This window comes from Triticum aestivum, chromosome 1D (genome assembly GCF_018294505.1).
Source record: "Triticum aestivum cultivar Chinese Spring chromosome 1D, IWGSC CS RefSeq v2.1, whole genome shotgun sequence".
In the NCBI taxonomy this organism is placed as follows: Eukaryota; Viridiplantae; Streptophyta; class Magnoliopsida; order Poales; family Poaceae; genus Triticum; species Triticum aestivum.
In genome coordinates, this window is record NC_057796.1 from 205,050,713 (window position 1) to 205,057,912 (window position 7,200).

The following is a 7,200-nucleotide window of genomic DNA, read 5'->3' on the forward strand; positions in this document are numbered from 1 at the left end:
GCCTTAGTGGGTTAGCGGGCGCTAGGTGCGGGCGTAGCCCGAACGGGCGCGTGCCCGAGAGGGCGCGGGGCGCGCACGACGCACGCCAGTGCCGGCGGCGGGGCGCGGGCGACTGGACCCGAGCACCGGCCAGCAGCGGTGGACGGGGGCGGTAGTTGCGGGCGGCGGTGGTGGCTGCAGGAAGCCAGCAGCTGGGTGGAGCATCAAGCAGCAACGGCGGCTTGTAGGGGGCGCGACTAGGAGCGAGCGAGGCGGTGCTACGGTCAGGGCACACAGGGAGGCGGCGGAGCAGCGTGGCCAGGGGATGCGAGCGAGGCAGGGAGGCGCTAGGCGACGGGCCGGCCGGACGGGGTGCGGCGTCGCGGCCGCGGCTAACGGTGCGCGAGGACGGAGAGGAATAGGCAGGGCCTCACCGCGGGATGTAGGGACAAGGGCAGCGGGGCTTGAGGAGGAGGATGGAGACGACGGCGCGGCAGCTCCGGTGAGGAAGCGTTCCGGCGAGGCAGTGGCGACGGCGGTCCGAGGCGGCGAGACGCGATGAAGTCGGCTCGAGGGAGAGGTGGGGAGGCGTCCGGCGAGGTGGCATCGGTCCAGGGGGTGGCGGTGGTTGACGACGGGGCCGGGGCGGCACCGGGCGGCGGCGGCGGGGGCGAGTGCCCCGATCCCGATCTGGATCAGGGGGGAGGAGAGGAGCATGGGGATCGGGGGGGGGGGGAAGTGGGAGGTGCTGCGGGTGGGGCTAGGGTTCGGTGGGGAGTGGGGGGTTAAGGGAGTGAGGGGGCCGGATGGGCCAGTGGGCTGGCCGGCTAGGCCGTTTGGCCCAGTTGGCCAGGGGGTTTTCCCTCCTTTTATTTATTTTGTTTGTTTTTCTTTTCTTATTTTTCTTTCTACGGGTTTATATTATTTTAGTTTTATAAAACATAAAAGTTGCACTAATTATACCTCGGTCACAAAAAGGTTTAACCCCCAAATAAAATAGTTTAGTATTTTATAAAATACAAAAGGCATTTATTTAGTTGTTTTAGCTACTGCTTAAAACATTTTAGAGCATTCAAATATTTTATAAAAGTGTGGTTTCTTCACCATAATTACCTATGCTTTATTTGTCACCGTTTGTACTTTTTAGTTTTGACATTTGAAAACTTTACTGGTTTGACTTTATTCTAAACTTGAATTCCGAATTTTGAACTATGCGTGATTAACAACAGTAATCGAGGTGACGTGGCATCATTTGGTGAGGGTTACTGTAGCTTAATTATCCAGGCGTCACAATTCCCCTCCACTACAAGAAATCTTGTCCCGAGATTTAAGAGGGGAGTAAAGGTGGAAGGTTCGGGTTACGAAATTCTAACGAGCCTTCTCGGTTGTAACATCCCAAATTTTTAATTTGGTATGTTATACATAGATCATCATTGCATATCATATTTTATTGCATTTTGACAAATCCTCGATAAATCCTAAGCAACTCAAGGACCCTCGGAGAGAGTTGGGGATTTTCTCGAATTTTCATATTTGATTTTCATCAAATAATAAGACGAGGATTTTGGTTTTAATTATTTTCTCTCCGGAAAAATATTTCATTAAACAAAATGAACGAGAGGAGAAAATATGACTTCTCCAAAACACTTGAAATACTGGAGGAAAAATGTTAAAATCATTTATTGGAATTTATTCGGATTTTATTTGCAATTTTTATTGCATTAAAAATATTGCATGTTTTCAAAATATTTATTTTGTGTTAAAAAAATGTTCACCCTATTCTAGATTTTCTAACTATACGGGGAAAATTTATTTTATCTTTTTTGGACTTTTATTTATTTTTCTACGAATTATTTTCCGCGGAACGTATTTAAAAAAAGAACTGCGCCGCGCCGACTGGGCCGAGCCCAGCCGCGCCAGGCCGCCGACCCATCCCCGCGTCGTCCTCCTCGCGCACGGGAGCCGTCGCCGCCGAGTCCCGCTCGCCCACGGGAGCCGCCGCCCGCCTCCTTCCCCAAGCTACCGCCCTCTCCCCCCCATATAAATACCCCCGCACCCCCCTCCTCTCACCTCACCCTGCCGCCGCCGCATCGCACCCGCCGCCGCCCGCACCGAAGCCCGCCGCCGTGCGCCGCCGCCGCCACTCGCCGAGCTGCCGCCGGAGCCCCGCCCCTCGCCCCGAGCCGCCCGACCCCGCCGCCCGAGCCGCCGGAGCCCCGCCGGAGCACGCCCCCGACGAGGTAGCCGCACCTCGCCTCGTTGCCGGTTTTGGTTTAAAAAAAACCGTTCGTTTTATATAAAAAACCCTAGATCGTTTTTTTGGTTTTGTTATTTTGCGAGCGTTCAGCGAACCGTTCGTTTTAACGAATGCGTTCGTCGGTTTTTCTCTGTGAACGAACGTCCGTTCTTTAACCGTTCGTCCATTTTTCTTTTTTGTCGGATTTTCCGCGATTATCTCAGTTTCGATTTCTGATCGAATCTTCGTTTCTGTTTAACTTCTCGCTCGTTTATCGGAATCAGGCGATTCAAGCGCCTAGAGTTTCGTCTCGAAATTCTCTTTCCGTTTAACCTACTCAAACAAGTTTGCTACTGTAAAATTTGACCTAGATCCAGATTAGTAACGAAGCTTGTTTCTTTCACCGTTTGACTTTCGTTGCTTCGTTCGAGTTGATTCTTTTTGTAAACCGGAGTTCTTAAGTTGAACTTTCTGGTTGGATCTTTCATTCGAGTTTTACCTGTGCATTAGATGAGTACTGATTGTATGCTTGTTTGTTTGCGATATAGTACCCGGAGTGTGCCGCTTGTTACTTCGAATCGCTAGGTTTTGCGGATCATCAGCAAGGCAAGTAACACTTTGATCATACTTTCCATACCCAGTTTTATTGCATTAGATCTATTCCTCAAACAATTGCATGATTAGGATCTGATTAAATTGTGGGAACTGGGAAGTAGTTGAGGTAGTACCTATTACCTGTTTTCTTATCAAACCCTTGGGAGTTACTTCTACGTTGCTATTATATTGCCATGCTATGCTCGTAGACGTGGATTGGGTTTGAGAGATATTCATGACAGATGTGAGATGTTTATTAATGGTTCAACTTAAGGTGGCAACTAAAACTCACATCTGGGTGGATTGAGGCACCTGGAGAACCCAGTGTTGTCTGATTTTATAAGGTCCGCCACCCAGGCTCAAAGGGATCATAAGATTGTTCATGCTAGAAACTTCTGTGTGCAGCCACAAGCTATTATGGGCTCTAGCATAGTTGAGTAGGTTACAGGGTCTCTTGAAGAGGTGGGCTAGCAGATGTAGGGGAAAGTAGGTGTACCGGTCCATCCAGAGTAAGAGTGATTGTTTCTGAAAGACTGTGTCTCGGTCATCCGTTTCTCAAACATCATGCAGTGCGAGAATCAAGCGGAGGCGATCGAGTCTTGTGGGGAAAAGTGCGCAAACCTCTGCAGAGTGTACAAACTAATCATGGTTAGCCGTGTCCCCGGTTATGGACAACTTGAGTATCTAGTACCTGGATTATCATTTGAATCTCATCACCATGTTACTTTTAATTAATTTTGTTGGGTTAATGATGACACTTAATTGGGATTGAGTTGGAGGTACCTTCTCAATGTTTAACAACCACCATGATAGTTAAATAAAATTTATTCCTTTGCAGTAGGGAAAAATTGGCTTTTCGCATAAACTTTAACCATAGAGCTTTCCACCAGCCAAATATGCATGTAGTATAGCATTATTAATGTTCATTACTCTCTATGTGTTACATTGCCAGCATATTCTATGTGCTGACCCGTTTTCGGGCTGCAACGTTTCATGTTGCAGACTTTTCAGACGACGAGTAAGGTGCTTTAGGTCGTGGTCTTATACTCAGTGATGCCGCTGGAGTTGATGGACTCACTTATCTTCCAAGTCTTCCGCTGATATCGTTATTAGATGGCCTTAATCCATATTTATCATACTTAATCTCTTTGGAGATATTCGATGTAATAAGTGTGTGATTGCTACTCTGTTATAAATCCTCCATTTGTACTGTGCGTGTCAGCATTACTGATCCAGGGATGACACTGGTGCACAGCAGCACAGACCATTTGAGGTCTGGTCGCTACAAAGTTGGTATCAGAGCACACGCTGACTGTAGGACACGACCACTAAGCTTAAGCCCTAGAAAGCTTCTCTCTTCTCATTTCTGACCCCTCTCCACTTTCTACTCTTTTAGGAATGGCGGATGCAAGGAGCAAGTTCATGCAACCAGATGAAGACACGCCGTTTGGTCGACACTTGAAGGAAGTCACTAAGTATTTGAACATAGGAAAACCAAGCATCACCGGAACCTACAACGCCACATTACCCGAAGAGGAGAGCTGGAAGATTCAAGTTCACATTCCAGGAAGGACGTTTGTGCCAGTTACTGAACCCATAAGATTGGTTTTCGAAGCACCAACCTGGAATTTAGGGAAGAGCATGGCCGCACACATCGCCATGGGACGCATTGGAGAAGTCTACCACCAGGAGCTGAAGGATACAATTTATCAGATTTGTGGACATCAAGACGCGCAATGGGAGATGATCAGAACCAAGAAGGATGGATCAATCGCAGCTTTCATCCAGGAGCAAAACCAACATATTCGTCGCCAGGAGAACCAGATGTGCACGGACAAGGAAGAACTGAAGAAGGCACTAACCAAGATCAAGGAGCTCCAAGAAGAACTCAAGGCTACACGCGAGGATTATTTGGAGGAAATCATCGCACTAGTAGGGAAGAATGACGACCTGGATAAGAAGATTGGAGTATTCATGGGAAATCCAGTGCCAAAAGCAAAGGATGACGAATGCACTTGTCCAGATAATTACATCATCATCGACGACACCGACTCGGAACCAAGTGAAGATGACTGGGTTGACGAAGCTGGAGCAGACATCATGGAGTCTTCAATGGATTAGAATTTTTATTAGACCACCATATCAGTAGTAGTTTTCCCCCATTTAATAGTATAGTTCAAGCACTTTGTAACGCTAGTTAGATCGATTGTTATGCCTTGTTTGAATTGATTGAGTGATATTGATTGTATTTGTCTCATGAGCATATGGGTAGTGTTTTCTCTCTAGACCTCATTCTATTCTTAACTCTCACCTTTTCTAAACCTATCAGATGCCTCCGAGACGCGATACCGGATTTGTTTTCCCGCCAGAGATCACCCAGTTGATTCAGCAACAGAATGCCCTGATGCAAGTGTTAGTGCAGAAACAAGACAACAACAACAACAACAACCCACCGCCACCACCACCTGTTGATCACTTAGCCCGTTTCTTAAGGCTAAACCCGTCGGTGTTTTCCAGTAGCACCGAGCCGATTGTTGCAGATGATTGGCTCCGCAAAGTTGGAAGGGAGTTGACCACTGCAGGATGCACAGATGCGGAAAGAGTGCGTTTTGCCGCACATCAGCTTGATGGACCCGCAGCATCATGGTGGGAGAATTATACAGCCACGCACCCTATTGACACTGTCACATGGGACCAGTTTCAGCAAGCTTTCCGTACAGCTCATGTTTCAGCAGGAGCTATGGCTATGAAGAAGCGTGAGTTTCGCAACCTACGCCAAGGAGGACGCACCGTAGGCCAGTATGTGGAGGATTTTAGTAAGTTAGCACGTTATGCACCAGATGACGTTGCTACAGATGCTGCCAAGCAGGAGAAATTTTTGGAAGGACTGAATGATGAACTGAGTATGCAGTTGATGGTAGCAACCTTCAACAACTACCAGGAGCTGGTAGATAGAGCTCTCATGATTGAAGGGAAGCAACAGCAGATTGAAAACCGTAAGAGGAAGTATGGACAAGGGAAGTACAATTCTGGAGCTCAGCAGAAGCCACGATTTGCCCCGAAGCCGGGAGGACAGTTTCAGCATACCCATGGAGGAGGTAGTTCGCACAACCATAATGGCTCCAAGAATGGTAATCGGAATGGAGGAAGCAATGGATAGAGCCGTACCAACCCATCTACCCCAACCAAGAGGGATCTAAGTCACATTACTTGTTTCAAGTGCCAGAAGACTGGACATTATGCAACTGATTGTCCTGAAGCCCAAAATGGAAATGGCAATGGAAGCTCTGGGAAGAAGCCGAACCCGTTCAACAAAGGACATGTGAACCACGTGAGCGTGGAGGAGGTTGAAGCTCAGCCTGATGCAGTAATAGGTAAGTTTTTGGTTAAGTCATTTACTGCAACCGTTCTTTTCGATACTGGTGCATCTCATTCATACCTATCAAGGGGATTTGTGAATAAGTTTAAGATGTCCACCCAAGTTCTCAAAACCCCTATGTTAGTAACCTCGCCAGGAGCAGAGTATATGGCAAGCCAAGGATGTTTTCAGATACCATTGGCCATTGGAAGGCATGTTTTCCCCTCAGACCTCATTGTTTTGGAATCGCAAGGTTTGGATGTGATTTTGGGAATGGATTGGCTATCGTTGTATGGAGGGAACATCGATTGTGCCAGCAAGACGATTTTTCTTACCACCCCGGAAGGAAAAAGGATCAAGTATGTATCCCGGCATATGCCGAAGAGGACTCAAGTAAATTCCTTATCAGGAGTTGTACAGGAGGAAGTACCAGTGGTGAAGGATTATCCGGATGTATTTCCAGAAGAGTTGCCAGGCATGCCACCAGATAGAGACATTGAGTTCTTGATTGAACTTTTGCCAGGCACAGGGCCAATATCTAAGAGACCGTACAGGATGCCCGCAAAAGATTTGGAGGAAATTAAGAAGCAGATCAAGGAGTTACTGGATAAAGGCTATATTCGCCCAAGTTCGTCACCTTGGGGATCACCAGTACTTCTAGTGGAGAAGAAAGATGGATCGCTGAGGATGGTTGTTGATTACCGAGGATTGAATGAAGTGACCATCAAAAACAAGTACCCACTGCCGATGATCAATGATTTGTTTGACCGCCTACAAGGAGCTAAAGTATTTTCCAAGATCGATCTACGATCAGGGTACCATCAGTTAAAGATTCGAGAGCAGGATATACCTAAGACGGCTTTTACCACCAGATATGGATTGTATGAGTATACCGTTATGTCATTTGGTCTGACTAACGCACCTGCCTATTTCATGAACCTGATGAACAAGGTGTTTATGGAGTTTTTGGATAAGTTCGTCGTGGTGTTCATTGACGACATTCTAGTCTTTTCCAAGAATGAGGAAGAGCATG